This window comes from Macaca fascicularis, chromosome 20 (genome assembly GCF_037993035.2).
Source record: "Macaca fascicularis isolate 582-1 chromosome 20, T2T-MFA8v1.1".
Taxonomy (NCBI): Eukaryota; Metazoa; Chordata; class Mammalia; order Primates; family Cercopithecidae; genus Macaca; species Macaca fascicularis.
Genome location: NC_088394.1, coordinates 59,658,667 through 59,683,224, shown reverse-complemented (window position 1 = coordinate 59,683,224; position 24,558 = coordinate 59,658,667). Strand labels below are relative to the sequence as shown.

At 36.8% G+C, this 24,558-nt stretch overlaps 1 long non-coding RNA gene across 1 annotated transcript in view; it reads left to right on the top strand.

Annotated features, from left to right (window-relative positions):
* Positions 1 to 2,697: 2,697 nt before the first annotated feature.
* The window catches only part of LOC135968715 (uncharacterized), a 178,116-nt gene continuing 156,255 nt past the window's right edge, over positions 2,698 to 24,558 (top strand). The window contains exon 1 of the long non-coding RNA XR_010583661.1: positions 2,698 to 2,782. This is a non-coding gene — a long non-coding RNA (uncharacterized lncRNA). The remainder of the gene's footprint in view (positions 2,783 to 24,558) is intronic.

The window sequence follows — 24,558 nt, the reverse complement described above, 5'->3', positions numbered from 1 at the left end:
CCTGTAGTCCCAGCTCCTTGGGAAGTTAAGGTAGGAGAATTGCTTCAACCTGGGAGGCATAGGTTGCAGTCAGCCGAGATGGTGCCACTGCACTCCAGCCTGGGCGACAGAGTGAGATTCCGTCTCAAAAGAACCAAAACACAAAAAGGCAGAAGTCAGACAAAGATCAAAGATCAATTTTACCCTAAGCATATCCTTCATTGGGAAATATCTCCTAGAATTTTCATCAAAACACAATATCTTCAAGATACACCCAAATATCATACTCTGAAACAGATCTGAAATAGGTGTTACCTGCCCTCTCAGCTGTAGGTAAAGGACACATAATGGCAAGCCTGTTTTTCAATTTGGCCTTCAGGAATTTTAAATAAGAATAGGATAGTACATTTTAAAAATGTTAAATAATATTAGGACACCACCTAAAACCTTCTTGGCTTACCTTGTCCCCATAATTTAGCATGTTATTCAGTGTAGTTTATTAGCTTGGTGAACCTTACGTTAATTTTGAAACCGGGAGGAGAATTAGGAATATATCACTTAAGTATATTCAGAGTCAAAGCAAACACTGTTGTTTTTGTTTTAACAGCTGTTGGGAAATAACAATTTTAAGGAGAATTACAGACATAAATTGGAGAAGAAATACTACTTCTGATCTCCTGTGTGTTTCTAACTTAAACACATTTCAAAGCATCTTCAAATATTGATGACATAAAGCTACTATTTTTACTCTCCCAGGACAAAAAGGAAAGATGTTTATCTTACACAGATTTTTGCCTTACTGAACAGTTTTTCTTGACGAAAGTGTCCTTTCATTGGTTTAATAGCTGAACAAATGGTGCTTTCAATCTTGTGTAATTTGGTCTAAGTATCTGTCATTTCCTAGGATTAATGCCAGATGGACCCTGGGAACATTTCTAAGAGTTCACTGCTAAAATAAAGACAGGGTACAAATACACACCTGGTCACAGGTGATAAGAGTGTGTGGGTAAGAGAGGCATCTGTTCAACAGGAGGCTATGCATGTGGCTTTGCAATAAAGGTATGAGATGGAGGCTGACCTCTTAAAGCAAAATGCCACAAAGCAAAAGCCAGAAGACTGGTTTATCTCTCCTCTTAAGTGACTGCTTGATTCACTTCACTGAGCATTTACTGTCTACTGGGCACTGAGCTAAGAATAGTCCTTACAACGAAGTTCAATGCTCACCCTCATTTTACGGATGAGAAAACAGACTCCAAAAGGTTAAAGACATTCCCAGATTCATGTTAAAAAAGATTGGCAGAGGTGGGGTTTTAATCCAAAGCCCTCTGACCTGAAACCTATGCGTATTCCACTATGTTTTGGAAGCTTATGAAATCTTATAATTTTAGGGCTGAAAAGGATGGAATCATCCATAAATCCGTCACCCCTATCTTTCACCAGAATTCCTTCCACAACGTAAGCAGATCATCTAACCTATTCTAATACCTCCACTGCTTATTCCTCTGAACATTTTTTCAGTCATATATTCCCTTTTCAAACGTTACATATTGTATTTGCTCACTTCTTTGCTCCTTCATCCACAGTGCTGCCAGGCTGACCTCGTATACAGACCACAGCAATGATTTTCCCTTCCAACCTCTTGATGGCTCTCCTTAGCCTATAGGATACATTGTAGAACACTTCAAAATTTGATGAAAATCTATCTATCTGGACTCTTTCTGTTCCCACATATTGTGGACAACAGTGATTAACATAAAAAAATACAATTGAATTATGAAAATGCATATTATTATTTTAGATTCAGGGGTACAGGTGTAGATTTGTTATATGGGTGTGTTGTATAATGCTAGAGTTTAGGCTTCTACTGAACCTGTCACCAAAATAGTGACCATCGTACCCAATAGGTAGTTTTTCAACCCTAGTGCTCCCCCTCCCTCCTCCCACTTGGAAACACTTGGAGTCCCTAGTGTCTATTGTTTCTCTCTTCATGTCCATGCATACTTAGTGTTTAGCTCCCACAATTCACAGTATTTGATTTTCTATTTCAGGATGAATTCACTTAGGATAATAGTCTTCATGCATCCATGTTGCTGAAAAGGACATAATTTCAATTTTTTTATGGCTGCATAGTATTCTCTTGTGTATATATGCCACATTTTCTTTATATAACCCACCATTGTGGGTACCTAGGTTGATTCTATTACTTTACTATTGTGAATAGTGCAGTGATAAGCCATGAGTGTAAGTACCATTTTGATAGAGTGATTTCTTTTCCTTTGGTGGAAGCCCCTTAGTGGAATTTCTGGGTTGAATGGTAATTCTATTTTTAATTATTTGAGAAATCTCCATACTGTTTTCCATAGGGGTTACACTAATTTACATTCCTACCAACAGTTTACAAGCATTTCCTTTTCTCCACATATTTGCCAACATCTGTTAATTTTTGTCTTCAAAATAGTTTCTAAATTTTGTGAAGATTGCATCCCTATGTCACTGGTTATCCTTTTTTCTGCCTGGAATTGGCTCTCTAGACCGTGCCATCTGTAGAAAGACTATTCATAAATCATAACCCATTCTAATGATCAACTTATTTGGGAAGTCCTATTAGGTTCTTCAATCAAAACCAGTCTCACTGAACAATGAGTCTGATATTTATTTGCTTATAGAATTTTATAACAGAAGAAGCAGCATATCCTGATTTATCTCAACATGTTTTCTTTCCCAAAGGATCGTAAACATCTTGGGGACAGTTTCCATATTATCGTTTGTGCCTGACTGTGTTGCCATATATCCCTGGAACACAGTAAGTAGTGTTAGTATAATACTAAGTATAGCTTAGAAATTATCCAATGTGTGAATTTAACTTGAGCTGTACAGCTGCAAAGTTATATTTTTCTTGAACTTCATTTTCAGTCTATCCCCTTCTGTTTAGACTCTCATTTCATTATATCTTCACTACATTCTAGCTTGAATTCTTTCTAAATCATTCGTAGGTATACACAATGATTAGCTCATCTGGGTGTGGTTATCACATGATTACACCTCCACATAACTCATGCACACATAGTGGAAAATCAAACTCATAGATTTATGAAAATTTATGGACAGTGATAGTCACCAGCTAGGCAATGACTACTGATTAGAAACGTTTTCCATGCTAAGTATTTATTTCATTTTTTTAAAAAAATCCTAAAATTCCCATCATGTGCAACTTCACAACATTTTAAGAGTATTTGAAGATTGTTTATAAGGATTTTGTAAAAATCCTTACAAAGTACTTTGTCTTTTTATTTAACAAATTTAACAATTGTACATGATTTAAACATTTGGGGGTGTTTTAGTAAAAAGTTTAAATACTTGAAAAGTGTACAACTAGTATTATCCCGAAAAATATTTGGCAATCAATACATTGTGTATGTATGTTACTAAGGTAAAAATTGACAATGGTTAAGATAACAGAGGATGCAATGAAAGAGAAGAACTGTTAGAGAAAAGGAGGCTAGGCCAGGCATAGTGGTTCACACCTGTAATCTGAATACTTTGGGAGGCTGAGGCAGGAAGATCACGTGGGGCTACGAGTTTGAGACCAGTCTGGGCAAAATAGCAAGACCCCATCTCCACTAAAGATAAAATAAGAAATTAGCCAGGTATGGTGGTGCACCCCTGGAGCCCCAGCTACTTGGAAGGGTGAGGTGGGAAGATCACTTGAGCCTGAGAGGTTGAGGCTGCAGTGAGCTCTGATTGCTCCACTGTACTACAGCCTGGGCAACAGAGTGAGACTCTGTCTAAACAAACAAACAAACAAAACAACAAAAACATGAGAGTGAAATGTCATAATGCTAGCACTAATCAGCTAACAAAACTAGCAATCTAGGTGTAAACAACCAATGAGCTGCAGTCAATCTGAATATCCTAGCAAGGGAAGTATGTATTCCAAATGCCAAATGTGAACACTGCAATGAAAGCTACGAGGGGTGAAAGTTAAACATGTGAAATAAATACTGAGTTTTCTCCATCCAAACTGTGGAATACATGAACTATTAAACTGCTATTCAAGTTTAAAATAAGAACTTCTAGGATATTATGTCAGATTCAGACATTATATAGAGTATATATTCTAGTTTTTGTCATCTATTTCCTATATTTTTCACCTTTATCTTTTCTTTTTCTCACAAGAAAAATACACTTTTTGTTATTTTTTATTTTTATTTTTATTTTTGAGATGGAGTCTCACTCTGTCACCCAGGCTGGAGTGCAGTGGTGCAATCTTGGCTCACTGCAACCTCCACCTGCCAGGTTCAAGCCATTCTCCTGCCTCAGCCTCCTGAGTAGGTGGGACGACAGGCGCACGGCACCATGCCCAGCTAATTTTTTTTGTTTTGTTTAAGACCAGGTTTCACCATGCTGGCCAGGCTGATCTCAAACTCCTGACCTTGTGATCCATCCACCTTGGCCTCCCAAATTGCTGGGATTACAGGTGTGAGCCACTGTGTCCGGCCGACACTTTTTAAAAAATGAGAATTAAAGTAAAACCTAGACACAAGTGAAAGCAGTCAGTAGGGTATATGTCATGAATGTTAAGACAAACTAACCATCTTTCTTGCTTTAATCCAGCTTTGGCTCTTCCTCCTTTATAGCTTCTGATTACTCATTGCTAACACTTCATAGTCCCAAAGTAATATACAGAAAGTAATATACATGTCTTACTGTATTTCAGTTAATCTACATGGTGTCTGTCTGCATTTCTGCCAAGAAGGCTACATGCATTTATTCAATCATAAAAAAAAAAAAATCCATGGCACCTACTATAGACAGTAGACTACTATAGACACTGAGTAGATATAGATAAATAAAAATATTCTCCATCCTCAATGGGATCATAGTATTCTTGCAGAGTGCTAACTTCTTTTTTACTTTTTTTTTCTTTTATTTTTTTTGAGACGGAGTCTGGCTCTATCCCCAGGCTGGAGTGCATTGGCATGATCTCAGATCGCTGTAATCTCCACCTCCCAGGTGCAAGCGACTCTCATGTCTCAGCCACGCGAGTAGCTGGGATGACAGGCACCTGCCACCACGCCCAGCTGATTTTTGTATATTTAGTAGAGATGGAGTTTCGCCATGTTGGCCAGGCTGGTCTCAAACTCCTGACCTCAGGGGATCTGCTTGCCTCAGTCTCCCAAAGTGCTGGGATTACAGGCCTGAGCCACTGCATGCAGCCCAGAGTGCTAACTTCTGACTGAATGTTAGAACTTAAGTAGAGGAAATCTCAGGAAATGAGAGACAAAGGCATTTAAGTTATACTAGAACACATGTTCAGGGAAAGCATTAAGTATGAAGATATATATAAGCTAGGTTGTTAGAAAAAAATAAGAGCTTTCTCTTTGAAACAAATTCTTGACAAGCAGAAGAGCATGGCAGTTTTACTGTTATTGAAGTATGCATCACCCTTTATATAAGACTCTATGCATTACAAATGCTGACTTCTTTATATAATTTCATCTCTCCCACCATATGCTCCCGTTAATAGTTCAAAATTAAGTAAAAATGCAAATTCCTTTAGATTTGAGGTTTGCTCAACTAGTTAAACTGTGATATTTTTACCATCCTCTTTAATCTGGTGGTCAAAACATGTAATAGATATTCTTTGTAGTGGATTCTGTAGTGTTGCACCAAGATCCTCTCTTCATGGGCAAGAAAAACTACACACAGCTGCTGGGAATATCTGCTGTTGATGGCCCACAGTTGTGTCTTTTATTATTCCGTTCACTCAGCTGCAGGAAACCGCCCTGTACCTTCTCCCAGGGGTGGCCCATAGTCATGTATTGGCTGACGGGGAACAGAGGGCCATTTCTTTTATTTAAATTTAGAACAAGTAAAAATATTCTTTATGAGCTGAGCTCCATTAGACCCATCAAGTGATAAGGTCAGGTGGAATCAACATAAATTGGAAGCAGAACAGCCAGGATCTAATAATAAAAAGAACAAAAAAGCCCAGGTAAGCTGCAAAAGCAGGCAGTTTGGAACTACCTACTACTGCTGTGCTTGTGCCTCACCCTCTGCTTATACCTGTGTTTATATGGGGAGGTGGATGTTTCTTTTCACCAAGTGATGGAAGAGGAAATGGGATGGTGTGGTTCTTACAAGTACTGGCTCAGTATGTGGATCACAGATAAAATTTGACTGTTTTACTACATGCCAATTAATGAGTGGTCGTGAAGGGCAACATAGAAAGCAAAATCAATGGGAAGATCTCTTGGTGGTGTACATTGTCATCCAATATGTATCAAAAGTATAGTGGCCTGGGACAAGAATATACATGGACTTATAGGCGCTAGCAAATAGCCAACCTAATTGGTCAAAATCTAGAAGGAAAAATATTGGAAGATTATGGCCAAAGAGATCTAGCCAACAAGCATGCAGATGAACATATGAGAGTGGGCACAGAATATGATATCTTTATATTATGTGTTTACACCCACCAGACAGCATCTATTATACTATGGGAAAAACACTGGACAAGTAGACAGCACAATCTAGCCAACCAACCTCAGTTGGCCTCTATCATTGACCATTTTAAGGAGATGCACTGTGATGCATGAACACAATAGCCACGGTGGTGGAACAGAGGCTATATGGGGTAATGGCATAAGTTCCCATTCGTTAAGGCTGATCTAGGTCTTTCACTGCTGAGTTCCCAATATGCTAAAAGTAGAGACCAATGCTGAACCTCCAATATGGCCCCACTGACCAAGTAAACCAATTAGCTACTTGGTGGCAAGTTGACTACATTGGACTTTCAGTTTGAAAGAGCCAGTTATTCAGTTTACAAGGAATAGACACATATTATAAGTAGAGATTTATTTATCCTGCCCTATGGGCATTGGCCAGAACCAGTATAGTGAATTCTACATGAGGTACCATGTATTACTCACTTTACAGAAGAGGAACTACAATAATAGTACACAATGATGGATTACTGTTCTTACTGCATACCACATATTTCAAAATTATTGGTATGATATATGATACTGTGGTGTAATGACCTCAGAAAGATGCCTCTCAGATCCATCAAGCAGCTTTTTAAATTAGAAAAGGAGACATTTTCTGGCAAAGAAGGAACACTAACCTCCAGATACAGCATACATCCTAAATCCAAAGCCATATTGTGTACTCAGCAGGTGGTATCCATGGATTTGGAAACCACCAGGATAATGCTACACAATGAGAAAATGGAGGAATGTTTTTTCTCTCAGGTGATTCAATGGGGTATGTAAGTGCTTCCATGCCCAGTTTTAATGGTAAATGGAAAGGTAACACAGCCATAGCCAAAAAGAAAGGAAGATGACTAGGGTCCAGACATATCAAGCACAAAAATATGGGGAAGTCCATAAGGCAAACTGCCAAGACCAATAGACATAGAAGCTGAAAACAAAAAAAAATGTAGAATTGTTGTTATACACAAAAGAGGATTGTTAGGATAACTATAAATCCTTAGAAGAAAAGAAGAAATTATATTTTAATGAGTCAACATTAATGTCTGTTTTTCCCAGTCTACATAAGGCATCGAGAAATGTGTAGTTTTAAATTTTGTTTATTTCTAATTTTTATTTTCATATAGTTAGTTAATTTTAATTTTTACTTTTTGAGATAGGCTCTGTCATCCAGGCTGGAGTGCAGTGGCACGATCTTCGTGCACTGCGACCTCTGCCTCCCAGGCTCAAGCCCTCCTTCTACCTCAGCCTCCCAAGTAGCTGGGAGTACAGGCACATGCCACCATGCCCAGCTCATTTATGGTTTTTTTTTTTTTTTTTTTTTTTTGGTAGAGATGGGTTTTCGCCATGTTACCCAGGCTGGTCTTGAACTCCTGAGCTCTGCCTGCCATGGCCTCCCAAAGTGCTGGGATTACAAGCAGGACCTTATTCTAATTTTTAAACTTCATTTTTCCAGCTTTATTGAGGTATGAGTTATGAACAAAAGTTATATATTTTTGTATTTCATAGTATATATTTTATAATATTTAAGCTTAAAAAGTACATATTCATGGTGTACATGATATTTTGAGGTTTATATAGAGGATAATAGATGATAAAATGATTACCAAAATCAAGCATAAACATCATGTGTGTTTATGTGTGTGTTGACAACACTTGAGATACACTCTGGTAGAAAATTATAAATATATAATACATTATTATTAACTAAAGTCTCTATGCTGGATGTTCAGTCTCCAGAACTTATTCATCTTATAACTGAATGTTTGTAAGTTTTCACTAATAATACCCCTTTTTCTCCACCTCTCAGCTCCTGGTAAACACCATTCTCCTTTTTTTAATATGAGTTTGATTTTTCTTTAGAGTTCATATATAAGTGAAATCATGTGGTATAATAAATCTCTTTCAATTTATTTTACACACACCACACATGCATGCACACAGATATACATACATTTCTTTATCCATTCTTCAGTTGATAGACACTTAGGCTGTTTCCATATCTTAGCTGTTGTGAATAATGCTGCAATGAACATAGGAGTGGAGATATTTCTTGGCAATATATATTTTTTCTTTTGGATATATACCCAGAAGTGGTATTGCTGGATAATATGGTAGTTTTATTTTAAACTGTTTGAGGAACTTTCACACTACTTTCCTTAATGGTTGTACCAATCTACATTCCTCCCAGCAGTATAGAATACTCTTGTCTCCATATCCTCAACAATACTTGTCATCTTTTGACTTTTTTATGATGGCCATCCTAATAGGTGTGAGGTGATGTCTCATTGTCATTTTGATATACTTTTCACTGATAATTAGTGATGTTGAACATTTGTTTTATGTGTACATATATGCATATATGTGTATATGTGTATGTGTATATATATGTGTGTATATGTGTATATATATGTGTATATATATTTATTTGACCATCTGAATATCTTTTTGGGAGAAAGTGTCTATTCAGATCACGTGCTGAGTTTTAAGTCAGATTATTTGTTTTCCTTTTTTTCTTTGCTGTTAAACTGTATGAGTTTCATATATATTTTTGAATTTGACCATTAGTTGAATACATGGTCAGCAAATATTTTGTCCCATTCTATAGGTTGCCACTATTCTCTTCATCCATGTTGGATGACCGTGTATACCACCCAGATATCTGCCAATTGTTTGGTTTTTTCTCTATGTGGTTCCATGACCACTCATATGAGCATGCAGTAAAGCAGTCAAATTTTATCTCTGATTCACATACTGAGCCTGTCCTTGTAAGAACCACACTCATCCCATTTTTTCCTCTTTCAGTTGGTAATAAGAAACATTTTGAGGAAAAATATCAAAGCTGGAGGCATCATACACCCTAATTTCAAATTATATTACAAAGCTATAGCGATCTAAATAGTATGGTAGTGGAATAAAAACAGATACATAGACCAATGAAAGACAGTGGAAAGCCCAGAAGAAAACTCACATGTGTAGAGTTAAAGAATTTTTGACAAAGGTGCCAAAAATACACAATGGGGAAATGATAGTTTATTCAATAAATAGTGTAGGGAAAACTGGATATTCACCTATAAAATAATGTAATTGGGCTCTTAACCTTACACAAAAGTCAACTGAAAATTGATTAATGACTAAAATGAAGGACCTGAAACCATAACATTTCTAGAAGAAAACATAGGGGGAAAGCTCCTGGATACTGGACTTGGCCATATTTTAGGAGGTGGGTTGAGGGGTATACCAAAAGCACAGACAACAAAAGCAAAAATAAATAAATAAGGCTACACCAAACTAAATAAACTTACTTGTTTGTTAAGTGTTTTTTACATTGTAGGTGCTGTCTGGTGGGTGTTATCACGTAATGTAAAGATACCATATTCTGTGCCCATTCTCATATGTCCATTTGCATGCTTATTGACTGAATCTCTTTGCCCATAATCTTCCAATCTTTTTCCTTCTAGATTGTGACCAATTAGGTTGGCTATTTGCTAGCCCCTATAAGTCCATGTATATTCCTGTCTCAGGCTATTATACTTTGCTGGAAGCTTTTTAGTTTCGTCTAGTCCTACATGTTTATCTTTGGTTTTGTTATCTATGCTTTGGTATAAACCCCCAAAACATAGCCAAAACTGAAATTCAGGAGCTTTTGCCCTATGTTTTCTTCTGGGAATTTTATGGTTTCGGGTTTTACATGTTACTCATTAATCAATTTTCAGCTGACTTTGTGTAAAGTTTAAAAATCAAATTACATTCTTTTGTAGGTGGTTCTCAAGTTTTCCATACACCATTTATTGAAGAAACTATCCTTTCCCCATTGTGTATTTTGGAACCTTTGTCAAAAATTCCTTGACTCTCTCTCTATACATGAGTTTATATGTGGACTTTTCATTCTCTTCCATTGGTCTGTGTACCTGTTTTTATTTTAGTGCCACACCATTTTAATTGCTATAGCTTTGTAATATAATTTGAAATTAGGGAGTATTATGCCAGCAGCTTTGTTATTTTTCCTTGAGATTACTTTAGCCATTTGGAGTTTTTTGTGGCTCTGTGTAAATTTTAGAACTGTTTTCATTTTTCTGTGAATAATATTATTGAAATTTTAATAGGGATTGCTTTCAATCTGTAGATTGCTTTAGGTAGCATATACATTTTAATAATAATTATTCCAATCAATGAACACAAGATACTTTTTCAATTATTTGTGCTTCTTCAGTTTTTAAAATCAGTTTCTTATAGTTTTCAGTGTACAGCTCATCGACCTCCTTGTTAAATTTATTCCTAAGTATTTTATTTGTTTTGATGCCACAATAAACAAGATGACTTTCTTAATTTATTTTTCAGATAGTTTATTATTAGTGTATAGAAACACAACTGAATTTTGGATATTGATTTTGTATCCTAAAACTTTATTGAGCTTATTTATTTATCACTGATAACAGTTTTTCTTTCTCCCCTGCCTTTTTTTTTTTTTTTTTGATGGTGTCAAAGATAACCTAAAGATTTTTTGATGTGTAGATTCATCTCATTTGCAAAGAGACAGTTTTACTTTTTTCTTTCCTGTTTTGATGACTTTTATTTCTTTTTCTTGCCTAATTGCTCTCCTTAGAACTTCTAGGACAATGTTGAGTAGAGGCGGATGGGAGGACACTTATCTTACCTTGTTCATTGTCTTAGAGGAAATGCTTTCAGATTTTCACTGCTGAGTATGACATTAGCTGTGTGTATGACATATATTGCCTTATTATGTTGAGGTAAATTCCTTCTACATCAGTATTTTTAGAGTTTTTGCTGAGAGAATGTGGAAATTTTTCAAATGCTTTTTCTGCATCTACTGAGATGATTATATCATTCATCCTCCATTTTGTTAATGGAGTACCACATTTATTGAATTGTATATATCAAACCACCTTTGGATCCTAGAGATAAAGGCAATTTAATCAAGGTGAATGATACTTTTAATGTATTGTTGAATTTGGTTTGTTAGTATTTTGTTGAAAATTTTTGCATTTATGTGAATCAGGGATATTGATCTACAGTGTTCTTTTAGTTTTCTTGTTTGGCTTTAGTATCTGGGCAATGCTAGCCTTATAAAATGGGTTTGACTGTTTCATGTTCTATTTAATTTTTGAAAGAGTCTAGGGAGACTCGGCATTAGTTTTTTTTTATTTATTTTTATTTTTATGTTTTCTAGAATTTACCAGTGAAGCCAACTGGTCCTGGACTTTTCTTTGATGAAAGATTTTTGATTACTGATTCAATCTCCTTACTCATTATTGGTCTGTTCAGATTTTCTCTTTCTTCATCTCACTCTTGTTAGGTTGTAGCTTTCTTAGAATGTATCCATTAATTCTAGGTTATCCAATTTGTTGTCATATAATAGTTCAAAGCAGTCTCCTATGTTCCTTTATATTTCTGTGTGATGGTCATAATGTCTCCTCTTTCACTTTTGATTTCTTTTGGTATATTTGAGACATGTCTCTTTTTTTTCTTAATGTAGCCAAAGTTTGTCAATTTTGTCATTTCAAGAAACCAAGTGTTAGTTTTACTGAACTTTTGTATTGTTTTTCTAGTCCCTATTTATTTTTTGATTTTTTTATATCCTTGATTCTGAGGACTTTGTGTTTAGTTTTTCTTTCTTTTTCTAGTTCCTTGAGGTATTAACTCAGGTTGTTTACTGGAGATCTTATTTTCCTAATGTAGGCCTTTATCACTATAAATTTGTCTCTTAGAATGCATGAGATGCTTTTCCTGCATCTAATAAGTTTTAGTATATTGTGATTTCAATTTTTATTTGTATCCATACTTTTAAAAAATTGTCTGTTTTGGTTTGTTCTTTGATTCAATGATTATTCAAAAGTGTATTTGTACGTATTTGTCAATTTTCCAATTTTCCTCGTGTTCTTGATTACTAGTTTCATACAATTCTGGCTGCAATAGATGTTTAATATAATTTCATAATTCTTAAATGTGTTAAGATTTATTTTGTAGCCTAATGTATATTCTGTCCTAGAGAATGTTCTTTGTGCACTTGAGAAGGATACGTATTCTGTTGTTGTGGAACAGAATGTTCTATAAATGTCTGCAGGTCCGTTTGGTCTAAAGTTTGGTTCAAGTCCAATGATTCCTTATAGATTTTTTGTCTGGATGATCAATCAATTGTTGAAAGTGGGATAATGCAGTCCTGTACTATTATTGTATTGCTGTCTATTTCTCCCTTCACATCTGTTAGTATTTGCTTTATGTATTTATGTGCTGTAGCATTGGATACATATATATTAATATCTATAATTATTATATCATTTTGAGGAGTTATTCCCTTTATCAATACATAATGACCATCTTTGTCTTTTGTAAAAGATTTTGACAAAGTCTATTTTGACTACTATAAGAATAGCATTATTTGCTTTCTTTTGGTTTACATCAGAATGAAATATCTCTTTCCATACCTCCACTTTTAGTCTATGTGTATAGTTAAAGCTAAAGTGACTCACTTTAAGCAGTATATAGTTGAGTATTGGTTTTATCCATCCCTTCTATGTGTTGTGATTAGAGAATTTAATTCATTTTAAATTCAACATAATTATTGAGAGGTAAGGACTTACTACTCCCATTTTGCTAATCGCTTTTTGTCTGCTTTGTTGATTCTTTGCTTTTTTAGTTTTTTCCTTCATTACTATGTTTCCTTGTGATTTGATGATTTTCTGTCATGGGATTCTTTGATCCCTTTATCTTTATCTTACATTTATCTGCTATAGGTTTCTGCTGTGTAGATATCATGAGGCTCACATAAAACATCTTATAGTTAAAACAGTATATATGCTGATAACAACATTGATCATATACAAAAGCCACATGCTTTTACTCCTCACCACATATTATTTGTTTTTGATGTCACAATTACAACTGTGTATATAATATGTCCATTAACAAATTATTGTAGCTATTGTTATTTTTATGACTTTGTATTTTAACCTTTATACTGCAGTTATATGTGATTTATATACCAACATTACAGTATTAGGATATTCTGATACTATTTATTTATTGTTACCAATGCATTTTATACTTCCGTATGTTTTTATATTACTAAGTAGCATTCTTTGGTTTCATCTTAAAGATCTCCTTTCAGCGTTTCTTTAAAGGCAGGTCTAGTGGTGATTAATTCCCTCTGATTTTGTTTCACAGGATGATCTATATCTCTCCCTCATTTCTAAAGGATAGCTTTGTTGAGTATATTATTGTTGGTTGGCTATTATTTTCTGTAAAAACTTTGAATATATTATCTCTCTCTCTCACTGGCCTGTTAAGTTTCTATTGATATCTACTAAAAGCCTGGTAAGATTTCCCTTGTGATGAAACTCTCTTCTCCTGCTTTTTTTCAAAACTCTCTGTCTTTGATGTTGACAGTGTTATTATAATATGTCGTGGTGAAGTCTACCTTTAGTTGAACTTGATTGGAGAATTTTTAGCTTCATGTACCTAGATATCCATATCTCTCCCCAGATTTGGCAAGTCTCCAGCCATTATTATTATTACTGTTATTATCATTTGAGACAGAGTCTCACTCTGTTGCCCAGGCTGGAGTGCAATGGTGCAGTCTTGGCTCACTGCAACCTATACCTCCCAGGTTCAAGGGATTCTCCTGCCTCAGCCTCCCGAGTAGCTGGGATTACAGGCACCTGCCACTATGGCTGGCTAATTTTTGTATTTTTAGTATGGACAGGGTTTAACCATGTTAGTCAGACTGGTCTCGAACTCCTGACCTCAGGTAATCTGCCTGCCTCGGCCTCCCAAAGTGCTGGGATTGCAGGTGTGAGCCACCACGCCCAGCCCAATATTTTTAAACCAAGTTTATTGTCCTCATTTGGTCTTCCACTATAATTTCTATAATGTGAATATTAACTCTATTAATGGTGTTCCATAAAATCTCATAGATGTTTTAAAATCCCTTTTCATTTTTTTTCCATTTTCTTCTATGATTACACAGGTTCAAATGATCTGTCTTTATATTTGCTGATCCTTCTGCTTGAAGCTCTCTATTGCATTTTTTTTTTTGTTATTTTTTTAAGGTTTTTTTTTTTTCTTCAACTTTTATTTAAAGTTCCAGGGTGCTAGCACAGGATGTGCAGGTTTGTTACATGGGTAAACATGTGCTATGGTGGTTTGCTGCACACATCAACCCATCACCTAGATATTAAGCCCAGCATGCATTAGCTATTCTTTCTGATGCTTTCCCTTCTCTAGCATCTCCCAACAGGATCCAGTTTGCGTTGTTCGCCACCTGTGTTCATATGTTCCCGTCGTTCAGTTCCCACTTGTAAGTGAGAATATATTGCATTTTTAATTTTGGTTACTGTATCTTTTAGTTCCAACATTTCTCTTCGATTATTTTTAATGTTTTCTATCTCTTGAAATTGTTATTTTTTCTTGTATTATTTTCCAGATTTTATTGTTTATATGTATCTCATATTTAATGAGCTTCTTAAAACCAATTATTTGAATCATTCTTAGGGAATTTGTGTATCTCTATGTCTTTGGGTTTGATTATTAGAATTTTACTTTGTTCCTTTGGTAATGTCATGTTTTTCTGATTTTTTTACAACTCTTGAAGCCTTGCATAGATGTCTACACATTCAAATAAATAGTAACCTCTTATAGACCTCTTAGACTGCTTTGGTAAGCAAAGACATTTACCTGTGTGGTGGGAGCCTGGCTGGAGTGTGCTGTGTCACCAGGCACAAAGTGTGGAGGCATGTAGAGGCTCTAGATCCATGGCATCACAGTGTTTCATTAATCTGCAAGATTTTGTCAGTGAGGGCTTCAGGGGTCTGCAGTGTCTGTAAGGTCTTTTGGGGTCTTCGGCAGCATCTCTGGGTTCAGTAATGAGGGGTTAGAGCTACTGGTTGTGGAGACTGGGGCCAGTAGTGTATACAGTCTCTGTTGTAGGGGCTGGCTAGCTATAGGCATGTACATAGCAACAGGGGTCACTTGTGAGCACATGCATAGCTAGCAGCAGGGTCCTGTGGCTTGCATAGGCTGTTACAGGGACTGGGGCTAGTGGCAAGCAAGTACATGACTGCAGGGGCCATTTGCAGGAACGCATGTGATTGGGAGGGCTGGCAACAGGGGTTAGGCCCATTATGTACATAAAGTAGCTCCTTGGGCTGATGCCAGAAATATGCACGTGTGCAGCTGTAAGGGACAGCTATGAACTAGCACACGGTGGTGGGGATTGTTGACAGTGGTTAGATTGGCCGTGTGCACACACAGTGCTGCAGGAATTGGGGCTGGTGATAGGCATTCATGTGGCCATAGGAGACAGCTTCATACACCCATACAGAAGTGGGAGCTGGGACCACAAGTAAATGTCTAGGCCATTTGCAGACACAAATGCAGTGACCTTACTGCATTCTGGGGCCAAAGCACACTTGGCAACACCAGCTGGAGCAGCTCCAGAGAGCCTGGAGGGAGAGGCATGGCTCAGACAGTAGAAGTCTGAGAAGGCAGAAAAACTGCAGGGCCCTCCGTGGTAAAGAGTGAGTAGTCCACAGAGGCTGTGCTGGCTGTTGGTTTCCTTAGCAGTGAAAATTCTTGGTTTCCTCTGCGGTGCAATGCTTTGTAGTCCATGATGGTGAACCCTGGGGGTTCCTCAGCAGTGAAAACTGCAGAGGATGCACATCAGCTGTAAGGGCTTCTGAGGCCGTCAGTGGCAAATGCTGTTGGGATTCTCCATAGAGTAGACCACTGGAGATAGTCAGGGGACCTGCTATGTAGCTGAAACTGATAATCCTCGCCTTTCATCTTTGTTCTTAGCTGTCTTCAGATGTCTCAGCTATGTTAATTTCCCTTGCAATCTGAATAGAGTATAATCAAAGTGCATCCTTTGGAATATATTTTAAAAAGCCAGGGAAATTGGTTACTCATCTTTCTCTCCTTTTCCCTGTGAAGGGAACTCATGGATTGGGCATTCCCACTCAGTGCTGTGTAGACCTGGGGGATGAGATAATGCAGGGAAAATGAAACTTATTTCTTCCTATTTGTTTTGTGCTGTTATTCTCACATGTTTGTCCCACTATGTTGTTATAGCTTCTTAAATGGACTCCTGAATTCACTAGGGATAGTTTCATTGATGGATAGATGTCTAATTGTTGACTTTTATCAACAAAAAGGCCCATAGCACTCACATGAAGGTCTTTCCCTTGATGGTGACAAAGGCTGGGATCCCCTCTTCTGCTATCTTGATATCACTCTTATTTTTTTTTTAATTTAGGAAAATAATTAAAAATCTACAATATCAGAGTTTCCTGTTTGTTGTTTTATAGTCTGCTTTGTTGTGCATTGTTGAAATTTCTGAACCCAGGTAACCACATAGCAATTATGAAACTGCGACTATAGAGCTGATTAGCCTACATTCCTTATGGACTCCATGTTAATTAATTTCACACTGAAGAAAACTGATTCATCTTTATCATGGATGTGATCAAGAATTAGGCATTTATTTTTTGGAGAGGCTTTGACACAGTCCAAAAAGCCTATAAGAAACTTGAAAAATTAATAATGAAAATAGCAAACCATCCTAACCAACAAACACAAGATGATATGTCCATGTAATGGCTATTTATGTCTGTCAACCTGGATATACTATGGAGTCCAGGTATTTGGTCAGACAACTGGTATGGATGTTGCTGTGAAGGTATTTTTGATGTGATTAACATTTACCTCAGTAGACATTGAATAAAGCAGATTACCCTCTATAATGTGAGTAGTCCCCACAGTTGAAGGTCTTAAAAAAAAAAAAGACTGAGGTTCCCTGAAGAAGAAAGCATTCTATTTCCAGACTACTTGCAGACTCAAGATTGCAACATCAGCTGTTTTCTGAGTCCCTAGTCTACTGATCCGCCCTGCAAATTTTGGACTTGCCGGCACCCACAGTTGTGTGAGCCAATTATTTAAAGTCTCTGGGTCTCTCTTTAATCTCTCTTTCTCTCTGTCTCTCTCATCTCTACTGTCTCCCTCCCTGTCTCTCCAGCCCACCCTCATACAACCTGTTGGTTCTGTTTCTCCAGATAACCCTGACTAATATAGCTCAGTAATAAAGAACAACTCTAGAAACAATTCCAGAGATGGTAATGATCAACTTCTATCATTTAACATAATACTACAATAAAGCATGTAGTTTATGAATTACATTTGAATTATTATATTTTAACAAATACTGTGGGGTTGTTTGGTTTTTGTTTATTTTTTAAAGCACAGTTATGTTTTTAAAAATAGGCACTCCAGTATTTTTGTGATGCAGTCTATGACCATCAGAAATCTATTTCTAGATAATCTGCTTAAGGATTAGATGGATTAGTCCATACTTCTTATTAATCAACCCTTCAGCTTTCAATTAATTTAAAACCAGTTTAATTTGAATATGAGTGGGTTACTTTTTCTCTTTTTAAAAAATAATCGAGAAAAATATTTGTGAAAATGAATCTGGACTTTGTGTTCATGGTGGTTTCTATTTACAGTTGCACCTTCAAAATTGAAAGTGATATTGTCATAAAATTGTTAATGTAAATTGGTTAAATTTTTAAGCATTGGACATCTTTTAATAATCTCTGTGTTATTTAGTTTGTGATATGTTACTTTGATAAATTATTGCTATGAAAAGGGATAACTGCATTTTTATACTTCAACTATATTTTTAGAGTAATAATATAAATTATTGATTTTCAAAAAAACACACAAAGAAGTGATTTCCCTCCAGGGAGCTTGAATCACTGTTGATGTAGATCATTGACAGTCTGTTGGCACATGCCTGATCCTTGATTCTTGATTCTGAGTGTTTGGAAACAGGAGCAAGACTTACTTTTGAGTATCTCCTTCCTAACTTTAGATATATAATTATGTGTTAAACCAGTCAAAGCCCAGATGTCAGAAGTGTGTCAAATGGCCAAATATCAAGAGAGGGCATCTATGTCCCACTAAAGCAGCATCATTTGCCAACCATGCTTCTTAGGTCTTAAGAAGATGCTTGCCATTTTATCAACAGTCACTGCTGAGATAAGGCAGTGGAACAAGTTATACGAGAACCTGAAGTAGCTATGGGAAGCAAGCCGATTTCCTTTTGCAACAAAAAGATAAGTGTTCCTTTCCATGATTTCAGTAATTCAGTAACACAAAAAATAACTGATTGGATAACAACCTGATTATTAACAATTAAAGTGCTTGACCTAAAATTTTGATTGAAATGTTGACATTGATATGGTTTCAGGGAAAATTGGAATTAAAGTAAAGCAGCACACAAACTGTAATAAAACATTTTTCAAATGCAGTCCACATCCCTGCTTCTAGTGCCTGCATGTGGAATAGTATGAGTAAAGTGTGCCTGGTGGACTAGGTAGATGATGCCTAAGATCTGGGATAGCATTGCCTTAGGGCTTCGTAGTCTGACTCTCACCAGTTCCACCAAAGGCACAGAACAGTAAGCCAAAGAGCATGCATGTGTAAGTTCTTCTAAATCAGAAACTCGCTATCTCAGAGATAACAATCTGTCCTTCTTGCTTATGAAGTACATCCTTTGGAGCTACAGAAAGGTGGAACATGGCCCAATGGTATAACTCTCTTAAAATTCAAAATACATTTATTTAATGCGACTTTCAATCAACTCTTCAAGGAAGGTGAAATGAACTCATTCTGTAGGTGGATGATAAAGGTACTAAACAAGGTTCTCAATCATCTCTAAACCCAATGGGTCTGATTAGATTAGGAGTGGCAGGGGAGAAAAAAAAACAGTAAATGGAGGAAGTACTTTACCAATTCTGTGTAAGGTATTGTACTCAGTAATTTTATTTGACTCTTTTCATTTTCAGGCAAAAAATTCTGAAGTTTATATATTATCTTTATTATGCAAATAAAATGACAAATTTTGGAGAGTTGGAATATTTTGCCTATAGTTACAACATGTATCTAGAATTCACATGCATGCATATTTTACCCAACATCCATGTTCTTTCCACTGTACTATAACATCTTTCTGTATGACCAGTCAACTCATATGTAAGTGGAAAGATTAAGCTTTTCTGAAAAGTCGAAGGACATTGTTAAATATTGTAAGGAACAACATTAAGGACATTGAATGTTGTCCTGCATTGAATGAGGCCATAAGTATGTATATCTCTTTTTAATGTCTTTCTAGTCACCATAAATTATAATACTATTTTAGAGTATTATAGTAGGAGTTCTAGGTATCCATAAAAATTATGGTTCTTGTCTTCTTGAAAGTGCATGGGAAAATTAAAATTTCCTAATTTCCTAAAATTGGAATGATTAAATATCTAATATTTTGTCAATAGAATTTATGAGAAGTGGCCTGTCACTTCCATTGATATGGACAGGAGACAGGGAAACACTGGATAGAAGACGGTAGTCCCCCGAGAAGGGACCCACCCTCAAGCCTGAAGACCCATGGCCCTAAATAGGGACAGGAGTTTCTGTTTTTATGCCCCAAAGTTGTCTTTTGGCCTGCTATGCCCCCTGTCCTATACCCACATAAACCCTGAACCCCAGGTTCCAGAGGCAGATGAGCAGACAAAGAGACAAGGAGACATACAGGTAAAGGGCAGAATGATGTGACAGAGAAAGAGAGAGGAGGAGGAACATCTGAATGCTGGGAGGAATTCAGCTGGGGGCAGTTGGAGAGGAGCTTGGCTGTTGGATGGCCAGGCTCCAGAAGAAGATCATCTCCCCACTCCATCACGATTTCCACTCTCCATCCATCCTGCTGAGAGCCACCTCCACTACTCAGTAAAACCCGTGTATCCATCCTTTCAGTCTGTGTGTGACTAAATTCCTCCAAGACGCTGGACAAGAGCTCAGGATACAGAAAGCTGTCACACTGGCCCTCTGCCCTTATGGAAAGGCAGAGCGTCCACTGAACTGGTTAACACTCCAGCCATCCATGGACTGCAGGCACACTGTAACACATGCTTGCTTGGGCTCCTGCACCTGTTGCTCTCTATGTTCCCCTTCTCGTCAGGGGTTTGAGCAGCAGCAGCAGTGACCAAATAGGCAGGCCACACCCCTGCCACCCATCCTGTGAGGGGGATCAGGGAATTTACCTGTTTCACCAGGCCAAAGCATTTAATTGACAATATTTGATTTTTCAACTTTCTCTTTCTGTGTCACAGTGAACCTGAAGGCACATGTGTGTGATTGCATCATAAAATGGCATAGGGTGATGTGTGGACACAAACCTACTGCCAACTTGTGTTGAAAATATATAGCTTAATATAGTTTAAAATAAAGTTTACTTGTGTTAAGCTATGAAGAATTTTGATATTTAGTTACTGCAGCATAGTGTAGGTTCCCCTGATTGATGAACTTAAAATGAATATATTTCTCATGTATTATTCCTTTCTCACTAAGTAGAGCAGTCCTTAAATAGTTTATATGGGTAAAACATCAGAAGTAAGAAAATGTTCCCATGATCACTATTGCATTTCATCCTTCCTACAACCATTTTTCATCATCTCATTTTGAAGAAGAGGGTGTTCAAGTTCATGGGGGCAAAGGAATTTGTTCTGTACTGCACAGCAATTACTTAGAGTCAGGATGTGAATACAGATCACTTAGGTCTTAGCCCAGGATTTCTTTCTTTTGTCCTTGGCCATTCCCAGTTCTTAGTGCCAAATCCAATAAATGTGTTTTAGATCTAAATGGACTCTTTTAGTAGGTTTTTCAGCTGCTTTTGACATTATTGATGTTGTCCTCCTCAAAGTTCTCTATTCTCTTAACTTCTGTGACACCACCTTTTTTTAAATTCACTCTTTTATCTGTCTTTGCTTCCTTCATGAACTTGACTTCCTCTGCCTGTCTCCTAAATATTCATATTTTTATGTGTTCACAGCTAATTTCTTTCCTTTTTTCTAGCATCTCCAACTGGGTGATCTCATTCACTCTTATGATTATAATTCTCAGCTTTATGCTAATGACTTTCTAATTTATAGGCAGGTACAATGTTTTTTTCCTGAAATTTAAAGCTCTATAGTCAGTGCCACAGAAGCATCTCTTTTTGAACATCCCCAAGGCCACTCAAATCCATTAGACCCAAAATAAATGCACCTTCCTCTTTACCTGCAAGTTACGTGGTCCCCCGTATTTAAAATAATGTAATTATCATTCACTTAGTCATTTAATCCTGAAGCTTGGATACCACTCAAAACCCATTCATCTTCTTCATCACAACACAGCCTATCAAACTGTAAAATATATTGATGATAACTTCTGGATATTGTAGGCGTTTTGTGCCTGTTTCCCTCCTTCTGCCAAAATTTCAGATTAGTTTTATTGTTGTTGTTGTTCGATCCTTTCTATTGAACTTCTATACAGACAATAACTAGGCATTATGCAGTCATCTCCGGCTTTATTTCTCATTCAATCACATTGCTAGCAGTGTGCTGTCCTTAGAGCATCTTTTAATCAGTTTTATTGAAGTATAATTAATACATAATAAAATTCACACACATGAAAAACAGTGTTTAATGTGTCTTAATAAATGTGCATGCCCATTGTAGCCACCACCGTGGGCTCCATAGCAAAAGTATCATAGGCTGGGTGGCTTAAATGACAAATATTTATTTTCACACAGCTCTGGAGGCTAGAAATCTAAGATCGATTCAGTTTTCAGTGAGGGCTTTCTTCCTCATTTACAGACAGCCACCTTCTCTCTGTGTGCTTATGAGGGAGAGAGAGAGACAGAGACAGAGTCAGATAGAGAAATAAGAATCTGGTGTCTCTTTATAAGTAGACTAATCCTATAGGATGAAGGCCACATCCTTATAATTTCATTTAGCTTTAATTACTTCCTCAGAGGCCAGGTTTCCAAATACAGTAATGTTTTGGGTTAGAGCTTCAACTTATGAGTTCCGGGGGTACACAATTCAGTTCATAAAACCCATGTTTTCACCACTGTAGTCAAGATATGTAACATTTCTTTAACCATGAAAACAAATTGTGTGGCTCTTCACTTTCAACATACTCACCGTCACAAAAAATAAATGAGACAAAACTAAACTAGTAAACCACTTGTCTGCTTTGGGTTCCTATATTACTTTGTCTTCTTGAGAATCCATGTAAGTGAATCATACAGTGTTTATGCTTTGTGTTTTGCTTCCTTCACTCTGCATGATGTTTCTGAGGTTTACCTGTTTTGTCTTGGGATTCAGTATTTCTTTCCTTTATATTGCTGAGTAGTATTTCATTATATGGAAATACCATGATATCCTTATGCATTCATCTGTCGACTGAAATATGGGTTGTTTTTACCTTATGGCAAAAGTATATGTTGAAATTATACGTTCAATTATGGTCTGATTATCTTGTGTAGGTTTGTTTTTATATTTTGGTAGTGGGCATCTATAGAAAGCACACGGTATTTAACTTCTGAAGGAGTGAATGGCACTTTATCTAAGTTAAAAATCTTACCAAGTCTTAATTTTAGGCTTTCTTTATGGGGGGAATACATCTTACTTGTCTGTGTGATCTTTACTCTGAAGTCACAGTCTTTATTGTATCCTAAATAGTGCCATATTGGAGATAAGGTAATACAGGAAGCTCTCCACTCTGCCAGGGAGAGGATCCCATGTCCTTTCCTATTACCCATCTCTAAGCACTGCCTGATGACTAACATCTCCCCTGCTTTCAAATCTACAGAATTTTACTCTGGTAAGGCTCAGATAATCCTTTCTGTACATATATAATATAGCCCTCAGCCACAAACTTGTGGGAGACCCCATATGGATTTCTGGGGCGCTCTTTGATTCATCACTGTTTTAGTTTGGGCTGCTATAAAAAATTAAAATGTCATAGACTGGTTGGCTTATAAACATCAGAAATTTATGTCTCACAGTTTTGAAGGCTGGGAAGTTCAAGATCAAGGTACTGACAGATTATGTGTTTATTGAAGACTCTTTTCCAGATCGTAGACTGCGGACTTTTCTTTGTATCCTGACATGGCAGGGGGAAAGAAATGGTCAGAGGCTCTCTGAGATCTCTTATATAAGGACACCAATCCCATTCATGAGGTCTTTACCTTAATAAGTTAATTATCTCCCAAAGGCCAGAACTCCTAATATCATCACCTTGGGAGTTAGGATTTCAACATATCAGTTTTGGGGGAGAATGTTATGATCTGAATGTTGTTGTCACCCAAAATTCAAATGTTGAAACACAATGCTCAAAGTGCTAAGATTAAGAGAAGAAACCTTGTGGAAAGGGATTAAGTGCCCTTATAAAAGAGGTTGAAGGGAGCTTCATTGCCCCTTCTGCTGTGTAAGCCCACATAGAGTGTGTCATCAATGAGAAACAGGCCCTCGCCAACACCAAACTTTATGGTGCCTTGATCTTCGAATTTCCTAACCTCCAGAAATATGAGAAATAAATTTCTATTGTTTATAAGCCAGCCAGTCTAAAGTATTTATGTTATAGCAGCAGAAACAGACTAATACGGGAGGACACAGATGTTCAGTCTGTAACATATACCTCTCAGACTCAGTTGCCCCATCTCTGATCTCCACGTTCTCAGCTCAGAAGACAGCAGTGTCCTGCTCAGACCTTATCCCTATGTGATGAGAAATTTCCTGTAGACAGATATCTAAGCAGTGGGTCTCACCTGTGAGCGCCCCTTCTCTTAGCGATCTCATGATGCACTGCATATTGCCAGAGCCTGAAGTACGTCATATATCTTTTCCAGTTTTAGTTTTAATGGTGCAGTTGATAGCTAGCCTGGAAAATTTTACTACCTGAAACATATAATATAATTTTATATATATATTATTTCATAGTATTATTTTAAATGTATTATGTCCAAGCTAAAAATTCCTTAAATTTTATGTATCATAAACAGCTCGGCAGGTTTTTGTTTTTTAAGGGCCTTGATGTTTGATTCCTTGACTCTATTCTTTAGCCTCTTTTAATCTCCATTTCGTGCCTGAAATTTTAAATTGCTTACAAAGACCATGATGCTACTAGGCTCCATCCATTCCAACACACATTTTGTTATTTGACACCACACCATAATTAATACCTTGGAAATTTATTA